Consider the following 15,830-nt stretch of genomic DNA (forward strand, 5'->3'; position numbering starts at 1 on the left):
TTATTCTTTTCAGGACATATGAAATGGGATTAATAGTTACAGAGTGATAATATCTCAGGGAACTTTTTGAGGCTTTTGTACATATGTAACTGTAGCTACATGAATATTCATGTCCAGGATGCCATAGTAGTACTGTGCTGTATGAACACTGCTAACAATCTCAGTTCTCTTGATATTTCAGTAGCCTATTGTTTCATTTTCTTCAGTTATACTTCTCAAAATATTGCTCAGTGCCAATCAAAATTATTCAGGAACCTTCAGCTTTAACCTTGACAGACCTTTCTCTGGAAGCAGAAAATTACAAGGTTTGTGTTTATCAGACTTACCTCATACCCACAAGGCCTAGATATTTATTTATTTTATTTTATTTTATTTTATTTTATTTTATTTTATTTTATTTTATTTTATTTTATTTTATTTTATTTTATTTTATTTTATTTTATTTTATTTTATTTTATTTTATTTTATTTTTTAATTTTATTTTATTTTATTATTTTATTTTATTTTATTTTATTTTGTTTTATTTTATTTTATTTTTTTAAGCAATAGAATGGGAATGCATCTAGTCATGTTGCTAGGTATACTCATACTCTCCAGACTGCTTCCTATGCACATCTTTTTTGTTCAAATCCCATTTTTCCACCTACATTTTCCTTGGCTACTTTGTCATTATGTCAATTACTAACTGGCAGAGAGATATGTGTGACATAAATCTAGAACTACGTGCACTTCATTGGCTCTATTATTTTAATGTCAAAATGCATGTATGAGAAAAGCAGCAGAATGAAAGTTAGATTTTAATTCCCAAATAACTGAAAGGGAAAAATTCAGAAGCACCTGCAAAAATTACTTAACTTCTCAGGTTATTTTTCCCGTATACATAGATAATTTCATTCAATATCAAAGAGAATGTCTATGACTTATTTCTAGTGTGACTTTGTAGTGCCTCTAATTCCTTTATAATTTTACAGTTGATAAAGAGGGAAACAGATACAACATACTTCCTGTTGAAGACTTTTATTACATTAATTGTGCTGCTTTGTCTGATTGCTCAGAACTTTTACCTTAAATACATACTTTCTATAAAAAGGTAACTGGCTTTAGATGTGTTAAATGTGTACAGAGATAATATCTATGCTAATTAGGTAACAAATGTGCAGCTATCCCTACAAAAACATATGAAAAAAACAATAGTTTTATAATTCAGTGGCTACTGAAGTCTGCTAGCTTCAGTGATTGGTAGATTGGGCTTGTCCAATGTCATCCAAAGTGATTTTAATATATTGATAAAACTAAGCTTTTCATTTCTTTTTATCCAATACAAAGTGTCCTTTCAATCTGGGAGTGCTTTTGGGTCTTAGTGTGTATAAAACTGAGAGAATTCCAATTTTCCTCATATCAAAATAGCAAAACAAAGGTGTTCTGGCATTGCCTACTTAACAAGAGCAACAAAAGAAATGCAGAGAGGGATTAGCAGACAGGTTTAGCACATAGTAACAAGTTGAATAATAGCATACATAGAAGAGGGAGCCCGTATTTTGGCCAGTAGTAAATTCTAAGACTTGGGCAGAATGCCTGAAATGTTATTATTAGGATGAAAAAAACAGAAATTTACTGACCATGTTACAACCCTGTCTTCATTTTCCTATATGACATACATTACACAGTGATGTTAAAAGGCTTTGATAAGGTTTGAAGTATTCTAAATGAAACATAAGGCTTTATCCAAATCAGGGGATCTTACCAGAGTTGTGGCAGCATCCTAAGCAAACCAACAATGGTCCATGAAAAGTTTGCTCAGAATCCAACTAACCAAGTAACAGTTATATATGTCATAAACCAAGGTTTATATGTGCATGAATGATAGAATTTAATTTTTTTTTTCTGTGTTAATAATAACCTGTGGACAATATCTCTTTCAGCAGGGAATGTAGAATTTAAAGATGGTATTTGGAACTGGAAAAACTGTATTAAAATGAACAGTTAAAAACTCTTCTGGTGCAAGTCAGTAAGGCATTGGAAAATCTACTATTTCTGTCTATAATATAGGAAGCATCTATGTGTTACTGTTCTAAGTCAGTATGTTAAGAATAAAACCTGAGTGTGACTACCATTTTACCCTTACTGCATAAAAAGACAGATTCCTGCAACACCTTGATCATTTGCCAAATCTTCCTGCTTTGGAGTCAGGGAATAATCCCAGCTGTTTGAAATTAACAAAAGCCATAATTGGGAATGTTGTTCTCCAGTGAAGAATCTGATAGCCCATGTTCTGATTTTCTACACTGGATTTGTGTAGTGTACTTTACTATCAGCTCCAAATCAATCTTGAATATGTTGTTCTAAGAAGGAAGAAAAAGAGAGAGAGGGAAAGAGAGACTTCAATAATAATTTATTATTTTTAAGGGAGTATAAGGAAACTGGTTCACTTTTTACAAGTGGCTGTCTCCACTTTCCAGGAGAACTCATGGGTACTGCTCCTGAATTCTAAGGTTACAAATAGCTTAGGTAGTCACAACAGGAAAAAAAGAGAAGGCTAAAACTTTATTTTCCGTAATGTTTCCATAATGTTTCTGTAGTTCCTTCCTTTCTTGGTCAACAATAATCCAAATGTCTTTTCCTTCTGATTTTTGCAACGTTAGTCATATTGAACAGATGTATGCAGAGTTGAGGCTTGTTGAGGAACAGTCATCTTTCAGGGACCTGGCAGTTTTCATTGGCAATAGTTGTTTGGAGAATTAAGAATAGATTTTTGGTTGTTATATTCTGCCTAAAATTTAGAGCTGTTTTTGCTCTAATATTAGGGATTACATTTTTTTATTAGTTGGTGGCAGAATGTCAAGTATCTTATGTGGATTTTGAAAGACCAGCAGGCATTATTTCTATATGTAAATAATGCCTCCTTATTCACACTATGCAATGCTTCAAGCAAGTGTTTGTATCAGACTGAAGGGTAGAGGATTCACACGTGAACTGCGACTAAAAGAGCTCATTAAATTAAAGGCTCCCTTGGACCTGATATAAAATTCTTAGTCACTTCCATGCTGTTCTCATGTTATAATTCTTAGGTAAATTAATTGTGAGGGAGGTACTCTCTGTAGACTATTGAAACTTCAAATTTAGGACCTTAGTCAGGCAAATGTCCTATAGATCTCCAAGGGATTTATCCCAAGTAGTTTTCTTACAAAGGTTCTATCTCATATATGCAATAAATGCTGACATATTTTTATATTATAATATGTGTGTTGTGAGATGAGCTATCTAATCTCTCAGTATATGTGTGCAATTCTGCTTACAATAGATGTGGCAATATCCAGCTTAATTTTATTAGTCAATAGATGTTTTTCATTCACATCCAGAGATTTGGGTTTATTCTTCAAAGCAGAAATTGTTCTTATGACCTTTTATATTGAATCTAATCACACACATAGGTCACACACATGTTTGCTGAAATGTATGTTGATTATGAATACACATGATATTTTAATTATTTAACTAGAACCACAAACAATTCTGATAGGAGACAAACATGGAAATTTAGCCATCAGTCTTAAATACAAATAAAATAAAATCGGAAAAGCTTATGTACTCAGCAAGCATTTCACATGATAAAGGAATACTAGGAAGAAAAAAAAAAAAAGATAAAGTACGGAAGGAGTAAGAAATAATACTGCAGGCATATGAAAGTTGCCATCTTGATCAGAATAGACCAGTATCCATTCACTCACAAGTCTCTGACATTTCTGAGATATTTCCTGGTTATACCTTCAATATGTAGATGCCATTTCAAATCATGGAGGTGTTTTGTTGTTGCTGTTGTTGTTTTTTCCAGTTTTTGCTTATTGTTTCTAGCTGTTAAGTCTGGATATTTGTACTGTCCATATCACCTCTGAAACCTACTAAAATATTGATTCTTAACTCTGTGGGATACTGCACAATTTATGCACTAAGTTACAGGCATGTCAAAATGGTACTCTACTTTAAAATCTCAAAAGAATGACTACAGAAAGGTGGAGATGGATCACAGTCTCCATGTCCTTCTTCTTTCTTCTTTGTCTTTTTCTAATGTGAATTTTCTGCAACTGAGTGTATACAAAAATTTCTACAGAAATAATATAATTTCTGGTGAAATACAAAATAAATGCCTAGGCCCCGTGGGTTATTGTCATAAGCGTAGCATCAGACTTTGTTTTCCTTATGTGTATATGTGATATATATGTGATTATATATAGCTGAAAAATGTTTCTTTGAGTTTCACACATTTTGTCTTCTGTAAACTGTTTTTTGTTGTTGTTGTTGTTGTTTTGTTTTTTGATACAATTCATTTTCCTTTGTCCTTCAAACAAAAATCTAAACCTTTCTTTACTAGGGGATTTAATAATTAAAGTCTGAAAAAAAATGTTTGTATAAAAGTTTTCTGATCTTTTCACCACACTCTTTTTACTGCTCCTCTGCATAGGAATTGATGATGTAAAAATATAATGACCTTACAGTCTAAGTGACTTTTCTGAGCAGTGGAAATAGTGATTTCATAGGATGACTAAGTTCAAGATTCTATCTCCTTGAAATTTGTTTCCAGGATGTTAACTGCAAAGCAAGTTATATATAGCAGTAAATGCATGCTTAATTTGTGCAGAAATCATGGTGTGATGAATACAATTAAGAGCCTCGGAGGGAATAATTATATTACTGCATAAAGCTAGTGGATCTCAAATTGCTTGGTGCCTGGACTTTAAATTGGCCTGCGTTCCTGTTGTGAAAGTCATTCATAGTAGTAACAAAACTGCAGTCAGAAATGGGGTAGTTTCAAAGTCATATAAGTATATTTACTTTGCTGCTGCAAATGACACAGCCTAGAAAATGGAACCAGCATTTAGAAATAAATGAACAAAAATTTAATTCAATTAACAATGAATGCAATCAATTATGAAAATAAAATGTAATAAGCAGTGTACATCAAATTGTTTCATGCAATAACGCATCTTATAGAAATTATAAAATCTTAGTAATTGCATTTTCTTTCACATATACACAAGTAGCATGGAGTAGTTCTCACTTCTTCCTTCCAGTCCATTATAAGTACTTCTCAGAGGCTTTAATGAAGGTCTATAATTGAATTAAAAGAATTAAAAGCATAGCCTAAATCAAAAATTTGACTAGTAGACAATTGCCTTATATCAGAGGGTTATATTCCTCACATAGTGAAATTCACATGACCAGAAAATACAGGACTGAATTCTGTCATCTTAACAGCCAAGCACAATTCAATGAGCTCACAGGGCCATATGACCTAAAGTATTTTTATCATAAAGATCATTTTGTAGTATTGCACTGCAAGCTATTCAACATTTTTTTTTCTCCATTATTGAGTATCTAGTGATAGTCTTACAAGAGTTTTACTTGACTCTGTGACCTAAAAGAGAAATTCCTGAGAACATCAGCTGCTGCATCCAATGTAAGGTTTCAGGCTTTAAAGCTTATCCAGCTTTCAGCTTTTGGAAACCATTTTCTTATTATTCTACTTCTTTTTAAGCTTGTCAGGCACCCTACAAGAAACATGAAATTGTGTGTTACACTAGGAAAAAAAAAAAAAAAGGCAGAAAATAAATAGTGACTGGTTTTAAGGTCAACGGCTATAAAATATTACCCAAGGGAGAAAAACTAGAAATAGAAACTGAGATCTGAAACTGTGATTATGATGTGAAAAATAAAGGCTATGGGCATTATTCCTGAACTCTGATACAATTTCTTTTCCCTTAGCAATATTTTACAAAACTCTTGGAAACTAGATATTATTTACTCTTGATACATTTCTATTTGTTTGAAAACAGGTACAGTGTCTGCTTTACCAGGAACCCTCTTTATGTGAAAATATACAAACATAACTTTAAGGATAATATTTTTTTTAGATAATGATATAGAACATGAATATCAGCCATCTAAAGATAAAACAACTTTATTCAAACTGTGAGAATCCTAAGACATTATGGTAATGTTTTTAACATCATAAAACAATGAGAGTATGACACTTACCTATGAACTTGAGCTTTTGGAATTTATTTTAGAACTCTGTCTTTATCACGGCAAATTTATGGTTCATTTTGATTTTATATTTTTGTTTTATTCTGGCTTTTTATTTTAAATAAAACTTTTGTTTTATTCTGGCTTTTTTTTTTTTTTTTTTTTTTTTTTTTAGTGGAAGTTTCATTCAAAGTATATGTTATGGTAATGGAAAACCCATCTCAGTTTACCTAATCTGTCTTTTGAAAATACTTAACAAAAATAAATAGATAAATAAATAAAGTAATAGTAATAGTAATAGTAATAGTAATAGTAATAGTAATAGTAATAGTAATAGTAATAGTAATAGTAATAGTAAAAAAAAGAAATGTCAAGTATTCAGGCATCCCATTGGATGGAAAAACAAACAAACAAACACCTTATTAAGATTTTTTCCCTAATGAATTGGGTTTCTCGTTTGTTTTTGTTGTTCTGTTTTTCTGTGTCACTATATTTTGCTATTTTAGAAAGAGGAATTGTAATGAGTATATACCATTATCATTTTTCATCATCAACATTATCAATACATTAGTTAATGTTTCTCATCCTATTTGAGAGTGGATAGGTAATGCACACAATATCTTTAGTGGAATAAAAAATAGAATACTTGCTCATAAAAGTAGAATTGGAAAATTTCCAAGAAAAGGGGTTTTAATATGAATTCTACAAGTTTCCTTCTCATGAAGAGTCGCATTGAAAAGTTTACATTTTCAAAAAATATTATCCTACAGCAAAGCAATAATAAAATAAAATATAAAAAAGGATTGATAAAAAGGTATGCTTAACTATTTCCTTTGACTAAATTGTCTATATACTCTTAATGCCTCCATGTGGTGTAATTGCCTAAAGTAACTAGGAAAATAAAACTAACATTCATATTTTAAAGAAAATGTACAGCATTGAAGAGGCTTTCAGGGTAGGGCATAACCTAAGCGTTCCCTAGGCTTCCAACCTTAGATGCTGCCACGCCGGGGGAACTTGGTGTGCAAGCTCTAAGGTACAGTACGGAGCTTAGAGTGGAGTGGAGACACCAAGGCTAGGCTCTGTGACCAGGTGGGGACTCGATTATTCTTGTGCACAACGAGACCAATAAGCTGCACTTTTTGCTATCCTGAGCCAACGACCTGCCATGTTTTGACAAATGCTGTACCCTAGTGTACTTTTGCTCATTATAATATCACTATAATACCAAAACACACCTCCATCCCCAAAGCCACCTGCCTCCAAGGTGTGACCACCCCTCACTGAGCATGCACTCTGAATTTCTTGGAGCCTATTACTTTAAACGGAGACGGGAAAACTTTTCTCCAATCATAACTAAGATATGCTTGACTAGAGTCACTCAAGCTCCACCTAAAAAATAGAAAGTATAAATTGGCCTAAGAGAGAGGGGATGTTAGGGAAGATACCATCATTAGGGAAGATACCATCCCGACGGAATACACCATAGTGAGGACCTCCTGACTCCTGGGATCAGTTGATGGACTGAGCCTCTCTTTCCCCCTCCCCTCATTGGGATACCTTTGGTTGAGATTTGAACACTTGGTTATACTATGTGTCTCCACAGAAACTTAGAAATCTCTATAGAGTCTCTGTGCCTTTTAACACGTTAATTTCCAGGCTGTGCACCTGTGTCACCTGTGTATTTCATGCATGCTACTTTGCTTTTGCAGACAGTAACTGTTGCCAGCAATCCAAAGAACCCATGTACCTGTTGCTGTAATAAATTGCACTTGATTGCATTGTTCCTAGCTGTGATAATTCTCATGAAAAGCGACTAGAGTAAGGGTGGTTATACATTATTGGTGAATCCGACTGGACCCCTAGCGGTTAATGAGTTATTGGTGAATCTGTGATTGTGATAGTTCAGTACCCTGAATCCGACCAGGCCCGTAACAGTTAATTGGCTATACCACTTAACGTGACACACCATTTTTCTGATTTACATTGTTCCAGTCAAACTTGATGGTCAGTTTTTGAGCATAACAGAGCTAATCTACACCCTACACCAAATCTCACTTGTCTAGATTTTGACAGGATATCTTATTGATAGTATTCCTGGACTTTTCTATGCTATTAATAGCCACATTTCAGAAATGAGGTGATATATTATTGTATAGGCCTTCCCCATCATTAATTGCACAAACTATGACCACTCCTTCTGCTTCTTTTCCATTCAGTATGAAAATTATAATTCTGAAACGACAACATAAGATGTTAAGCCATATTTGGTATGATCCTAGTTTATTCACATTTATTTTATCTTGTTCTTTGTGCTGAAGAAGGTAGGTAATGCAATGGACCTTCCAGCTTTATGCAAACAATCTCGTTTTCTCTCTTCCCACATCTTCACAGGTGAAAACCTTCAAGTTATAGCCCTTGGAGAAAGCTGAATCAAAATTATCATGTTCAGAATCCATTTGAACACTTTTTTATTCAACACCTTTGCACAGATAAAGCTTATATCCAGCAGGACTGCTAGGAAACAATGAACACCAGATGAGCTGTAGAAACTGCATAATATCACAAATATAATCATCCTTGTAAATAAAATGTCTTTTAAAGTCATGTAGACTCAAAATGATCTCCACATGTTAACTGCTATATTGACTCCAAAATTTCCTGATAATGTTAAATCTTCATAAGAACTGTTTTAAAATGTATTCTATATGATACTTTTTATTTTCTTTCTCATTTTAAACAAATTCAGCTACATGTAAATATTTTCTAATGGCATTTTTTTAAAGAAAAGTGGCAAGAATGTGTTAGCAATATGTATCTTAATAAGTGCTCTCTGTAACTAAGTATGGCACAGTTCTTGCCTTCATTTCTGTAAGATATTCACAGTGCCCAGATTTTAAACCACAGAAATTTATTTTCTGACTGTAGCATTTGGCTCATTGGCAGTGTCTATTTGCTGTCTTCTTGGCTTCACTGTTGTCTTTTGGCTGTGAAATGATCAGGACATTGATGTGACATGTTATTCACTAGAATCCCATTGTCATTATTAACCCAGTTACCTAAGCATATCATGGAAACAGCGAGGAACATAGAATACCCCCAAAATCTCCATGTACATCTCTGATATATCTTGAAATAGCAAAAACCTTTAGGAGCTTTTCCCCTAGGTCCTATTTACTCCTTGAATATTTCATTCAGTTATTTTGGCATTATACATAGAATCCTGGCTTATGGAAATCATTTCTTGCTTTCTAGTTTATAAATTTGCACACAACATATAGGTTTAGACATCCATACTGTATTCTTTTAGACTATGATAAACTTAAGCTTAGATTTTGTTTTTAAGAATGAAGAGAACATTTTCAAAAGCTGTAAAATAACAACAGAAAACTGAAAATTCTGTGGCTCTCAGACTGTGTTTCTGATCTAACTTGCCATCTAGCTATGTCTCTATTATATAGTAATAGAAAAGATGGAGCAAATGCAAATGAAGCAGATGGCAAAAGGTGCCTGCTGACCAAACAGGAGCAGTGGGACTGAGCCTGAATGGGACAACCCATCTGTAATAGATAATCTCAGTCGTCACTGCACACATCAGTTGTATTTGATGTTACTGTACATCATTTAGTGGTTAGGAGCTGCACAGCTTTCTCTAAAACCTTTAACATAATAGTGTTGAGATGATTAAATATTTTTTTAAATTTTTTTAATTGAGTTTATAGATCACCCAGTCCTTAAGAAATGTATGTAGTTGGAATTATTTTACTTTAAATTAAGCATGCATTTCTTTTGAAAAGATACAAGGGTATTACTTGATATATATCCAATTTGTCTTCTAATTTATGGAAACAGCGATATTGCATTATTGTTATAAAGTTAATCAAGAAGACTTTAATGGGAGAGCTATGTTACTACTCAGTACTCTTTTTTTTTTTTTTTTTACAATAATGCATGTCTTCAGCAAGCTGATTATGCAGTATAACAATGAATTCAGTAATTATAAAGATATTATTATATCTATAATATGTAGGAATCCTAGCTTTGTAAGATGTATTTTAAGATGCTTTCAAATTAAAGATGGAAATAAAAAAATACACATCAACAGTTACAGTAGGGTGCTTATTTTATGGGTGTTTGCTCTTTTTTAATTTATAATATTTTTGTTTCTTTGTTTGTTTGTTTTTTCACCTGATGATGTATATTTTCATGTATGCAAAGTAAAGACAAGATGACTTCAGATAATACCTATGTGATTTGATAACTTTTACTTGTTTTTAAGAGATGTGAGTGTGGCAGGTACACCCTGCTTCTGTACTTGGCGTAAGTCTTGCTCAGGCTTGTGAGCCACAGTAGGCCTCAATGTGATTGTTCCTTGAACTGGACAGCTTGTTAACTATGGGGCCCCGGGCAGAGCTCGTTACTGTGAAATCTCTCATGGGAAATAATGAAGCACATCAGGGTCCAAAGAAAACAACCTGAAAAGGAACCTGAGCTTGACTACAAATCAATCTATCTAATAAAAATGGTTCCTCATCTCTTTCTTCTTAATAATCAAAGTAAAAGCCATCTTGACACTATTCCTCTATTATCTACAGAGTGCAGTGAATTCTGATGCTGCCTCACTCCCCTTGACACCTGTTGTTTATGTGATGCAAGCCTCCAGATGATCAGGCCTCCCCTCTGATTATATCAAGCCTCACAAGACTATCTGACGCTGAATCTCTGTGAACTCAAGAGTGCCAGTCCTGGATTCAGCCTGAAGATAACTGATCTGAGATCCAGAACTCACTAGTTCTAGTTTTTATTGAATTACCATTTAAGCAATGCATAAATGCATTGGGGGGGGGGGGGAAGGGGGAAGGAGAAGAAAAAAAAAAAAAAAAGATGATGATGAATGATGATGCCTCCTTACAGGTTAGTAACTGACTGATTCTTTGTCTTATTCTCAGACTATGAAACCATGGAAAGACTCCAGGAGTCTGACAAAAATATATGATAAAATGGCAGAATGGACAGTATGATGCTAGAAAAATGAATATCAGGAAGGTTTTGGTAAAAAACATGATTTAAAGACATTTGGAGCTGTGAACAGAGCAATATCTGCTATCATTTGACTCTTCTAGCATTCAGTATCGTAGGACTTTCTAATGAAGAACATGGAAATATAATAGCGTTAACTATAGCTCATCTCTTTAACCAATCCTTTTAAAAACAACCACTAGGTTTTTACTTTGTTTGCTTGTTTTCCCCCACTTCAAAAAGAGCAGTGACAAAAAAAAGTTGCTTCTATTTTGCATTTTTCATTTGTGTTACCTGAGATATACATATGGAGTACACAAATAAAAGAGAATCTGAATGAAATCTAAGTCCTTTTAGGCTATTAGGTGGAGTTGAAATGGGATATATTAGAATTTGGTAGAATATGTAGTGTGTGGCACTAGATATGTTTGTTCAGGTGACTGAATCCTTCCATATACTTTACAATTTATATATGAATCCCACCTCATTATCACACTGTACTCATGTCTTCTGTTCATTAGAGGCTTAATTCCACTCTCAGATCCTCTATTTCTGAAGTATGTCAAAAGAAATTTGAAGAAATGTATTAGTAGCCCAGGTCTGTGTTGTGTCATGGTCCAAAACATTACATGGAATCATATTGCTTGTGATATGTGGCATATGCCATTTTCTTAGAATAAGCATGAACTCATTATAGGGTGAAGGGTCCTTTGGTATCAGTGATGGCCAGTTAGTTGTTTATTAAATTACTGGGTGTAATTAGCAAGTTAAGAGCAGCTTTTGAATCTACATTGTATTAAATTCCAGTAGGAGTATGATAAAATGCAGAGAGGGTTTTTGGTTTTTTGTTTGTTTGTTTGTTTTTAGTAAAATGAACGGTATGTTTATCTCCCTTATTTACAGTACGTGAGTTATACTTTTTGTTAAATATTTCTGTTCTGGTTTAACCTGGCAGGCAGCTAAGCACGACACAGCTTCTTGCTCACTCTCCTCAGGTGGGATGGGTAGGAGTGAATCAGAAAGCTAAAAGTGCAAGAACTCATGGGTTGAGATAAAAACATTTTACTAGGTAAAGCAAAAGCTGTGCATACAAGCAAAGCTAAACAAACAATTCATTCACTACTTCCTATCAGCAGGCAGGTGTTCAGCCACTTCCAGGAAAGCATGTAGAACGCTTTCTTAGGAAGACAGACACCATCACTCCCAATGTTCCCCTCTTGTTCTTTACACAGTTTTATTGTTGAGCATGACACTGTATGGTACAGAAAATCCATTTGGACAGTGTGAGTCAGATGTCCTGGCTGTGTCCCCTCCTAGCTTTTTGTGTACCCTACAGCTTCCTCACTGGCAGGGCAGTGTGAGCAGCTGAAAAGTCCTTGTCTTAATGTAATCGTTGCTCTCTAACAACTAAAAACATTGGTGTGTTATCCACATTATTTTCATCAAAAAAGTATAATAAAAAAAATCCCACAGCATCATACTGGCGTCTACAAAGGAAATTAATTCTATCTCAGACAAAACAATGAAACTTTTATATAGGCACAAATGCTAGGAATTGCATGGTAGAAACATATATTGAAAGCATATATTGAAATCTTCTCTAATGCATAAGCAATTTTGAGAGTTCTTGCAAATGCCAGAATAGAAGTGGAAGTATCATTGAGCTCTAAGATTTAGTTTTGTATTTGGCATATGATATTAACTAAGAACTGCCATTAACACGCCTTCTGAACAAGGAAACATGCTTTATGAAAAACAAAATACAAATCCTACTTTTGTTTCTAATCTCAGCCCACATATATTTGGGAACTCCAAAAGCCCCCATCATATGTTACATTATTAAAAAAAAAAAAAAAAAAAAAAAAAAAAGCTTTGGACACCTTTATTTTTTTTGATAGTAGTTGTATGTGTGTGTGAGAAGGAATGTCGGTTGGTTTATTGTGGAAGAACCTGGATGCATGTCATACTGTTTTAAGGATTTGCTGTCTTGCTTTGACAGTCAGCAGCAAACGTGCAGTGCTTTTCTTTGGAAGATGTTATTATAATGGACATTACCCCAGTGAACTTTGAAAGCATAACAAAATCAGACAAGTTCATAAAGATGCTGCTGTATCTTTTGGAACTGGCACACAGCTAAGATTTACAAACCCCTGATCCCTTGATCTCTCTCTCCTTCTCCCCCCCACCCCCCACCTTTTTTTTTTTTTTTATGTTTGTCCTCTTATTACAAATGCAAAAGAAAATGGTTCAGTTCCATAGTCCCAGCCTAAATGTTAATAAATGTCATTTATCCCTTTCACTTAAAAAGTATGCTTGAGTTTGCTGTAGACCAAGGCAGGAAGGAAGGGCTGCTCAAAACAGTTCAATCCCTTCCTAAAAGATGGTTTGAAAGGGAACAGAGGCCATTCTGCTCTTGTGCCTGCTTTCAGGACTATCACAGAATCATCTAGGTTGGAAGAGACCTACAAGATCACATAGTCCAACCTCTGACTTAACACTAACAAGTCCTCCACTAAACCATATCACAAAGCTTTACATCTAAAAGTCATTTAAAGACCTCCAGGGATGGTGACTCAACCAATTCCCTGGGCAGCCTGTTCCAATGCCTAACAACCCTTTCAGTAAAGAAGTTCTTCCTAACATCTAACCTAAAACTCTCCTGGCATAACTTTAGCCCATTCTTCCGCATTCTCTCACCAGACATGTGGGAGGATAGACCAACCTCCACCTCTCTACAGCCTTCTTTAAGGTATCTGTAGAGTGTGATAAGGTCACCCCTGAGCCTCTTCTTCAGACTGAACAATCCCAGCTCCTTCAGCCACTCCTCATAAGACTTGTTCTCCAGACCTCTCACCAGCTTCATTGCCCTTCTCTGGACTCACTCAAGCACCTTGATATCCTTCCAGTAGTGAGGGGCCCAAAACTGAATACAGTACTCGAGGTGTGGCCTCACCAGAGCCGAGTACAGGGGGAAAATCACTTCCCTAGACCTGCTGGACACACTGCTTCTTATACAAGCCTTATACATGCTGTTGGCCTTCCTGGTCACCTGAGCACACTGCTGGTTCATATTCAGCTGACTATCAACCAAGGTTCTTCTCTTCCAGGCAGCTTTCTAACCACTCATCTCCCAGCATGTAGCGCTGCTTGGGGTTGTTGTGCCCCCAGGTGCAGGACCCAGCTTTTGGCCTTGTTGAACTTCATACAGTTGACCTCAGCCCATCAGTCCATCATGCAAAGTCCATCACGTCCAGCCTATTCAGATCCTCCTGCAGAGCAGATCAACACACGCACCTAACTTGGTGTCGTCTGCAAACTTACTGAGGGTGCACTCAATCCCCTCATCCAGATCATCGATAAAGATATTAAAGAGGACCGGCCCCAGTAGTGAGCCCTAGGGGACTCCACTAGTGACCGGCCTCCATCTGGATTTATCTCTATTCACCATGACTCTTTGGGTCTGGCTATCCAGCCAGTTTCTAACCCAATGAAGCGTACACCAGTCCAATACATGAGCAGCCAGTTTCTCAAAGAAAATGCTGAGGGAAACAGTGTCAAAAGCCTTGCTGAAGTCAAGGCAGACCACATCCACAGCCTTTCCCTTATCCACCAAGTGCGTCAGTTTGTCATAGAAGGAGATCAGGTTTGTCAAGCAGGACCTGTCTTTCATAAACCCATGCTGACTGGGCCTGATCACCTGGTTGTCCTGCAAGTGCCACGTGATGGCACTCAAGATAATCTGCTCCATGAATTTCCCTGGCACTGAGATCAAACTAACAGGTCTATAATTTCCCAGGTCCACCCTTTGGCCCTTCTTGTAGATGGGCATCACATTTGAAAACCACCAGTCAACTGGGACTTCCCCTGATAGCCAGGACTGTTGATAAATGATGGAAAGCGGCTTGGCCAGCTCCTCTTCCAGTTCTCTCAGTACCCTCGGGTGGATCCCATCTGGCCTCATCGACTTGCATACATCCAAGTGCTGTAGCAGGTCACCAACTATTTCCTCGTGGATAGTGAGGGCCACATTCTGCTCCCCATGCCCTTCCACCACCTCAGGGTACTGGGTGTGCAGAGAACAACTGCTCTTGCTGCTAAAGACTGAGGCAAAGAAGGCATTAAGCATCTCAGCCTTTTCCTTATCTCTCATCAGTAAGTTTCCCCCCGCATCCAGTAAAGGGTGGAGATTCTCCTTAGTCCCCCTTTTCATGTTAATGTATTTATAAAAACATTTTCTGTTATCTTTAACAGCAGTAACCAGACTGAGCTCCAGATGAGCTTTGGCCTTTCCAGTTTTGTCCCTACACATCTTTGTCCCTACACATCTACACAACTCCAGAGTACTACATCTCCCAACAGTCCTTCTCTGTTTGTGAACAGAAGGTCAAGCAGGGCACCTCCCCTAATAGGCTCACTAACCAGCTGGGTCAGGAAGCTATCTTCCGTGCTCTCCAGAAACCTCCTAGACTGCTTCCTATGAGCTGTATTGCATTTCCAGGATATGTCTGGGAAGTTGAAGTCCTCCACACGAACAACAGCTGACGATTTCACAACTTTTGCCATCTGCTTGTAGAATTCCTCATCCGTATCCTCATCCTAGTTTGGTTGTCTATAACAGACCCCCACCAGGATGCTTGCCTTGTTGGCCTTCCCACTGATCCTAACACACAGGGACTCAACCTTATCATTCCCAGTTTCAGCCTCAAGTTCCACAGCATCGAAACACTCTCTGATATAGAGAGCCACACCACCACCCCTTCTGTGCTGCCTGTCCCTTCTGAAGAGCCTAT

The sequence above is a fragment of the Aythya marila genome (assembly GCF_965140915.1).
Source record: "Aythya marila genome assembly, chromosome: 1".
NCBI lineage: Eukaryota > Metazoa > Chordata > Aves > Anseriformes > Anatidae > Aythya > Aythya marila.